This window comes from Octopus bimaculoides, chromosome 1 (assembly GCF_001194135.2).
Source record: "Octopus bimaculoides isolate UCB-OBI-ISO-001 chromosome 1, ASM119413v2, whole genome shotgun sequence".
Lineage (NCBI taxonomy): Eukaryota > Metazoa > Mollusca > Cephalopoda > Octopoda > Octopodidae > Octopus > Octopus bimaculoides.
In genome coordinates, this window is record NC_068981.1 from 151,005,816 (window position 1) to 151,015,068 (window position 9,253).

Sequence of the window (9,253 nt, forward strand, 5' to 3'; positions counted from 1 at the left end):
ATGTATGTATGTATGTATGTATGTATGTGTGTATGTATGTATGCATGTACATACGCATGCATGTACGTAAGTATGTATGTATGATTTTCTTTGAGTTTAATCTAAGCTCTACTCGAAGGAGTTCAAGCCGGTTGCTAACAAAGTGACAAGATTTATGGAGTTCCCGGTGTTTGTAAATATGCGGATGCAAACCCCAAAATGTGTGCATCTCTTCAAATAAGAATATCAGATGGAAATCTTTCGAATATCTTAGAAATCTTAACTGTATCACTGATACAATGGATTTAGAAAATTCACGTCAATTTCTTTTGCTCTTTTTCCGTGAAATAGAGTATTCCAAAGTTTTTGTACAATGTTGTTCGTTCATAACCTAATGCACCTGTAATGATAGGTGTAAATGCGAATTCATAATCAGAGCTCAAGAGATGTAAGTCCGGCATTAATTCTCCATAAATGTTATATTTTCCCTAAAGTTTTGACTGTAATTTCACATCCGCTATGCAGCTGACCTCCACAACAATGCACGTCTTTTGTTCCCTATCCTACAGAATAATATGAGGCCTATACTGAATTGATATTTTTATTGGGGTGTTCCAACAGTATTTCCTGTGTGAATATCTGCTGGTTCTGACATGCCTTTGATGTACACGTTAGAGCAGTCCTTCCCACGGACGTCATTGTAAACGATCTTTGCAAGTATATCATGTCTTAGGTGTTGGTAGTATCTCTTAGACCTTTGGTAGGTTTCGTTCCTCTTGCTTATCGTGTATTTAATAACTATCTCTTGTTCCGTGACAGTGAAGGCATATCCATCTAGGTGGGATGTAATGATTCTATCGCAGGTCCAGGAAAGGTTACTCTCTTCCTGTCGATATTGTTGCTTACAAGATATGTACCCCTTTATTGCGTTTTGTTGGCATGATTCCTGCTTCTCGTCTAAGCTTCTGTTTAGGTAGACCAGTTAAGCCACCTTTCAGTCGCATGATACTGTTGTATTCTCAGTGTACCTTCACAGTAGTTCCTCCCCAACTGTGATGATATTGCTGCTCTCACTTTATGAGTATGTATAGAATGGGCTAAATTCGTTCTTTACTATTCATGTGACATACAAAGGCTGTTTGGATTGATCTTATGGCTCTATCGGCATTACTTTATCTCACATTAATCCTATCGGTGTCACTATTAATATGGAAGTAACCAGTTGTGGTCAGTACATTTCTGGTTTTGACATCCAGGCTGCTTTTGTCACCGAGTGTGCTGTCCAATATCCCAAACGTTGGCACTAGCACTTGTACTGCAAAAGCATTCTACAGAAGTACTCTTTTGTTATGTTGGCTTCAGTGACAGCACCAATGCATGCAACATTCTCATCGATTCGAAGTAGTGGAGATAGACAAACTGATGATGTATTTGTTCTCTGTTTGTTCGACAATCTTACCTCGGTTGACTATTATGCATGAGCATTTATCTTGCCCAAACACTATTCGTTTATCCCGTGGGTATGTTGTAACCAGTTTGAATTGTCTCTTGATGTTCGTTATATTACAGAATATAACTTTAGGTTATCAGCAAAAACTGTTTGGGTAACATTAATTTTATTATTTTCTTCATATCCCTGCATGCACCCTTGGCATTGTGTTAGGAGAGCTGACAAATAGATTCACCGCCAGTACAAACAGCATTACAGATGAATCATCACACTGGAATATGTCTGTTTATAGCTTGATTCTTTTTGTAACAATAAGAAATGCTTTAGTAGTTGTCAGTGATAATTGTGTGAACCACGTCGCAGTGTGTCTTTCAATGGAATTCACTATAGCAGCTTGTAATTTGGCAAGGTGTGGTGTTTCTATCCTGCATGAGCGAGATACAGAGTCGAACAATTTCTTGTAGTTTAGCCATACATTTAACAGTTTACACCGATGTGATTGGCTTCCTTAAGGACAGCTTTGTTGGGGAGGAGCTATTCTGCACAGCCCCAGACTTTTTTCTTTCTTTCTGCCTATTCGTCAATTATTACACTATTTGTTTGACATTGGCGTTGTAGAAACATATCCAGACAATTTACCGTTTGCATATTACGTTCAGGCGGCATGCAATGGGTTTATAGTTTGGCGCCACACTGGTCTCTTTGTTCTTGTGGATAAGAGTAGTCCATGAAACCATCAGTTAATCTCACTCAGTGTCCATTTTTTAAAGAAACAGTTTCGTAAACTTTCATGCCAAGACATGAAAATAATTTTGAACTTCGCTTTGCAATAAAATGTTTCTGTTAAACTTACGAAACACACGATACAGTAACATAGGTAATGCTCCAGAATTCATATCTTTTAACTGTATGAGCCGAGTATGTGTTTTTCGTTGGCACAAAAGGTCAGGAAAAGCAAATTCACCGAGAATATGACACCCTCTTTTGTCATTAAGAGTATGGTATACATTCGATAGGTTCCCTATGGCTAAACAGTCATCAAAGACAACTTTGTGAATATTTTGAGGGAATTCAGAAAGGGATTTCGTTGTAAAAGGCCAGAGTACCTAGACCAAGAGAAGGCACCACTTCACAGCTCGAACCCAGAATGATAGTGACAACAGCTTAGAAGACAACAAATGTGGCCAGCAAGGCGCTACACACATTCGAAACTTGTCGCTCTAAAATTCCGGATGACATCTCTGTGCTATCAAGCTGAGTCCCTGACATCAGATACTGTCTTTTATAACACTCACCATCGGCAAGTCCCCTTAACTAATACATCCAGTCGTTGGGGTGAAATTCTGGACGTTTTAATAGTCATATGTCTTCACCAGTCACCGTTTTCTGTCATGCATAGCATGTTCATTGTGCTGTGACCTCCTCAGTCCTTGATGTTGTCAAACCAGGGATTTTTTCAAAATGGCCTTTATAACGTTAAATATTTTACGATGACAAAAATATATTGATTTGTTAGAATGTCGCCTAGCCACATTGTCGCCCAGCCACAATATACTTCTAGTTACCAATATTTTCCGATGAGCTTTTCAGAATAAGATTCATATTCATAGAGTTATTTCATTTGAACATCACTGTTGTGTAGATTACTCTTATGATAGCTAAGATATTCTGATACAACTTCAAATTTTGGGATTACCATTTTCTTCGTAACTTAATGTCACACAACATTTTTCACAGCTAATTATTTTTAAATGAATAATTTTTAAATGAAATTTTCAGCAAAAGATCATTCTCATTGAGCATATTCTTTGAAACCCAATTAATATATAATTCACTTTTAAAATAATTGAAATATTTTAATTCAAAGTCAACTTTTCGGTTTACACCAATTTCTGCCCTCACATATCATGATCTAACTATTTCTTATAATAAACCAAATTTCAATTATTTTATATCCAAACAGCATTCAATTTGGTTGAGAATTGAATTACCGATGAAACCTACAACAGCTCGCAATTGTGTAAAAGTTGACCTCAAGCGTATGTACATCACCTGTCGTTGGGTGAATGGTAAGTATATATATATATATATATATATATATATATATATATATCGTAAAGTATCAAATATTATTATCGAGTTAGAAAACAGAGAGATCTAATGGATACAAATTAATTTATTAATTAATTAACATATTCACCTACAGTTGTTTCATTTCAGGAACAAAATTAAAATTACAAAACATATATAAATATATAATTTTGCATTTTAAATACCTTGTATGAAAGCTCATCAGGGTGTACAAAGGACAATAAGGATTACATTATGATACGATTGGAATACGCAGAATATATAACCATGTTTATTATGTGCGTATGTATGTGTGCGCGCGCGTGCGTTAAAATTATTACTTTTATTTTTTTATTCAATAATAATAATAATAATAATAAAAATGATAATAATAATATTTTGAAAGGATTGACGTAACTCTTCACAAAGGTAAACAGTCAAGACGAAAAGCGCGATTCGATTGTAAGATATTTTATTAGTTGAACGATATATCGACAGTAAACCTGTCTTTGTCGAGTTCAAAATAAGAAGTGATAAAAATTCAAAATTATAGAAATTTAAATTTAATGTATGAACGAGAGCAACTAGCGTCCACATGTTGATGAAATGACATCATCAGTCTTTAAGTTTCAATTTTATAACAAGCGAAAAGAAAAGAAGGCAGAAAAAAGACTGAAAAAAAGAAAAGGAAAAAGAAGACTATTTAATCAAACTGTTTTGTATAAATTTGATGATATTTTCCCGTCAATTTATTCATTCCTCCAGGGCCTGATGTTAATAACCCGCAAACATATTTCCCCTCATGCATTTTGAGAAGTGAAAGTGAAGCAGATTCAGAATATTTTCTGAGAATATGCACTTTCAAGTCTTTTTCTAAATTGCAGCCGTTTGAAGCAACATGCTCAGAAAATTCTGTTGAACTACTGTTGTAGTGTCTGACGTCATATCTGTGCCCATTAAATCTTTTATATAATTGTTCTATTGTACAATCAACATAAATCGAGTTGAGTTTCGTGCATTCTGCCGCGTACACCGAATGGGAATCTTTATATGCCCTACTTTCTTTATAAATGTTAACATTTCTGTTATGATTCGTGATGGAATTCCCTTGATGCATGTTGTTGCACAATGAACAGAGCTTACCTCTCTTGCAGCTGTTTTTCAAGGTACGGTGAGCAGGTACTTGAAGTTCTTTTTCTTGGAATCAGAAATAAAGGTCAATAATTCTCTAATATTTTCATCCCGTCTAAAGTTTAACATAGGCGGCTGAGGAAATATTTGCTTGAAACGCGGATATTTTTTCGCCACATGCTAGCAACTTTCATGCAACACTTTTGAAATGCCAACGAAATTTCGGGGCCAGTTAATCACTAAAGGAATTCTGTCATCTATCATATTGTGTTTGATAAAATTATGCGTTAAGGTTTGACTATCTTTGCTAATCTTAGCTATTTCATTTGTTATTTCCTTTTATCGTGATTCACTGTAACCGCGTATATGTAACATTTGTATATTTCCAGTAATTCCCTATGTCAATACAAAACTGTTTTATCTCCAAACATTGGGATTTCGGATTTGACCGAATAATTTGATTTGGATGATTGTAGCGGCGGTGGAAAGAAATGTGGGATGACGTGGGCTTGCAAAATAACTCTGTCACTAATCTACCTCCAGTAAACTTAACTTTTGTGTCCAAAAATTCAACGCTATTTTTTGCGAAAAATAGACGTAAATTTTATGTTGGACTTAAAGCCACAGTTTTTAGCATAACAGTCACAGAAATGCAAGAAGTCAATTAAACTATCCTGTGATCTTTCCCAGACAAAAACAAAATGTCATCAATGAACCGTAACCAAAGTATTATTGGTTCATGACCATGAACGGATTTGAATGTCTTCAGTAGCTGTGTCTCGGATTTCATCATGAAGACATTAGCGAAATTAACTGCCATGAGAGTACCCATGGCGTAACCCCTCGTCTGGAGGTAAACGCTTCGTCCAAATTTCATTGTGTTTCGATCGACAGGTAATTCTTCATATGAAGTTTTGTCATTTAAAAATTCTTCTCAAATCGAAATATATTCACTTCTGTCCTGTCCATTATTACGATAACGCCTCCCTTATCCGTTATTAGCTAGACGTCGGTGTGTGTAACGTTGGGAATTTGTGAGGTTATTCCAAGACTTCTTTCCAATTGTTTTAAGGCTTTCTCTAATGCCTGTCTGACAAGATTCAAGAAATGCCACTAGTGCTTATGAACGTCCATCCCTAACTTTATCAGGATACCAATTAGGATGCCTTTCAATCCAATTATGCCAGATTCCATCATCATTTTTATTTTCAGTAAGCATAGAGTTTTCTGACTCCTTTTTTCAAAAAAATATTCCTTCAGCTTGTGACGGCGGAAAACTGAAATAGCTGTTCAGCTACTTAATTCCTGTCGAATTTCTTAGTGCTAGGGAAGAAACTCAGTCCAAGATCCAAGACTGAGACATCGTCGGGCGAAAGTTTTAGTTTAGATAAATTTATGACCGACCTATTCTCTAGTGTGATGGATTTTCTCGGGCAAGTAGGTTTCAGTCTTATTCTCATTAGATTCCTGACTACATTTTAGGCTTTTGTCTAAATCTTCACTTAAAACATGGAGCCAATTGGGTAATAAAATTTGTTCTGAATGTTCATGTGAGAAGTTATAATTTTTAGTCATCTTTCTTGTGGTAATTCATTTCTTGGGTGGGTGATAGAAAGTGAGTAACTTCTGTGGTATTTGTAGACATTTGAAAAACCTTTATTTTCGGTAAAGGAACAAATTCATTCTTTTCGAGGCAAAATGTTAGATGTGCTCGCATTTTTGACTGATCAAATAAAAACTTTTCTAGCGCGTTTTCAATGTCCAGTTCAGATGCATAGGCCAGCGCAAAAAGGTCACAATCATAAGAGCCAACTTGGGATTTAGTTATATGAACTTGTTGAACTGTAGGAATGTTTGTTTGTGGTGAGTACAACATTGTTATTTGTGCTATTAGTTCCTGTGAAACTGGTAAGTTCAAACTGTCATAAATATAAATATCTCCGAAAAAATTGGTCGACAAAAGAAAATGATTGTTACTGGTGTGATGAATGAACAGTGTGCAGTATGGACTGTATGTTAGAAATTCCGTGTGAGAAAAATTGGTCGATTGTATTGGAATTTCAGGAAAAGTTTTCGCTACGATTTTCAATCTGGCATCAATAAGTTTATTACATAACATATGTCCCGAAAGTAAAAATGACTTCTCATATTTCAAAGCAAATGTTCTCATTCAAAATTATTATTCCTTCATAAACCCCAATATCTTAAATAGTGCCCTCATTTTTGCTAAGAACTATACTAAGATCAAAGAAATGAATGTAATCCTCACGGCCCAAAAATCAATCATTGAATTGTGGGCACGAAAGGACACACCAAATTTCTTTAATATAACAATGGGACCCCAGACTCAGCGGAAGTGACCGACCTTGTGGGAATATATCAGACAACATTAATAAGGTAGGGGACTCTACAAGATCTGCTTAAAAAATGCCTGTACAAATTTTTCAAAAGATTCGGCCTTTCTATCACTACAGAGAATGAAAATTGTTCTATCAACTACCTAGAAGTTAACTGTGATTTAAATACAGGATTACATGAACCTTACATGAAACCTAACTCTAACATAAAATAAATAACCTATCAAAGTAATCATTCACAATCTATAAAAAAGGTTCTTATAAAAAGCATTAGTAATAAAATTTCTTCTCTTCTAATGAGGACTTATTAAAAAAAAAAATATAAATAGAATAAGACACTAAAAGAAGCAGGTAACGTAATTGAATCATATATATTTATACGCATCCACATAAATCATGCATGAACACCCTCGTATTTTTTGGATCCTTTTTATTTACTGTTGTTAATCTTGATATCTTGTGTCACTTTTATCTCGCATTTTAGATGTATTAGAAAAATTAGACGATTTAGGCGGTCTGCCACTTTGAAGATTGACATTTTTATTCTTATAATTATCAACCTCTCATCTGCATTGTGCACCACTATGTTTATCACGCATAACTTTTTACATGTAATCTTTATTTATATGAGATTTTATATTAATCTTTATATATTGTTGTATGCTTTTATATCTCTCCTATGTGGAGGCGCAATGGCCCAGTGGTTAGGGCAGCGGACTCGCGGTCGTAGGATCGCGGTTTCGATTCCCAGACCGGGCGTTGTGAGTGTTTATTCAGAGAAAACACTTAAAAAGTTCCACGAGGCTCCGGCAGGTGATGGTGGTGAACCTTGCTGTACTCTTTCACCACAACTTTCTCTCACTCTTTCTTCCTGTTTCTGTTGTACATGTATTTCAAAGGGCGAGCCTTGTCACATTCTGTGTCCCGATGAATATCCCCAAGAACTACGTTAAGGGTACACGTGTCTGTGGAGTGCTCAGCCACTTGCACGTTAATTTCACGAGCAGTCTGTTCCGTTGATCGGATCAACTGGAACCCTCATCGTCATAACCGACGTAGTGCCAACAATAATCTCTCCTATATTTTTATGTATGTTTGGTTTTATTCTTTATACCCTTGGAGAATCTTTACGGCTATACATGCATGATTTATGTTGATGTGTATAAGTATATATGATTCAATTACATTGATTGAATATCTTCATTTATGCGTTCGGGAATTTTGTTGACTACTTAGGATTTGCGTTTTCATTTTCATCTACTTTGTATTATTTCGCATTGGCTCTCTACGAGCACTATTTAAATAGTCCATACTTTCTACAACATAATTATATATATATATATATATATATATATATATATATATATATATATATATATATATATATATATATAATGGGTCACTTGTTCATTAGTCAAACAGGCACACTCTGAGAAGAGATTTGAGGAATTATGTTTAGTGTAGTTGTTGGTTATGACTGCTGGGAAAGTTTCCATTGGTTTCACGTGTATTACTGTTCTTAACAATATCATTGATACATCAGATTTGCTGGTTTGAAGCAGAGAACCATTTTAGTAACGGAACTAAAAATACACTGAGTCAGCCCGGATTGTGACAACAAACCTGAAACGATATTCTTCGAAGCAAAATCTCTTCCAGGTGCTACGGATTTATTCCCCTTTGACCACATCCACTTGTGTCTGAATTGGGTCAGTTCATATACGATTTTCGTTCAGTAGTCAGCAAGCAGAGAATTCCGTGCTCTCAACACAATTTTTTCCACGTGAGAGGACCGGTTAAAAACACTTTTTGAATTTTGGAACGCCATAGGTGAATATTCACCAATTTTAAAGGTAAGATGCTTAATCGGTGCCCTTATGAGAAAAATTCGAGTTCAAGACATAGAATGCTCTGCACGCTGACTTGTGAACAGAAATCGTACATAGACGGACACGTCTGGATACAACTAGAACTGGTCAATGGGAAATAACTCCACTTCACCAAGAATTTCGTTTAAGATTTGTTTTCACACTTCTATCTCCATTAGTAAGGAGGTTGTGTGCCCCCGTCTGGTTTATTACGAATATCAGCAAAAGACGTGAGACCAATGATACATTTCTGACCAATCACAACCAAAGTTAACATTATATTTGTGCGTATGTGCGTGCGCGTGATTTTATATGTATACACACACACACACGCGCACACACACACACACACACACACACACACACACACACACACACACACACACACACACACACAC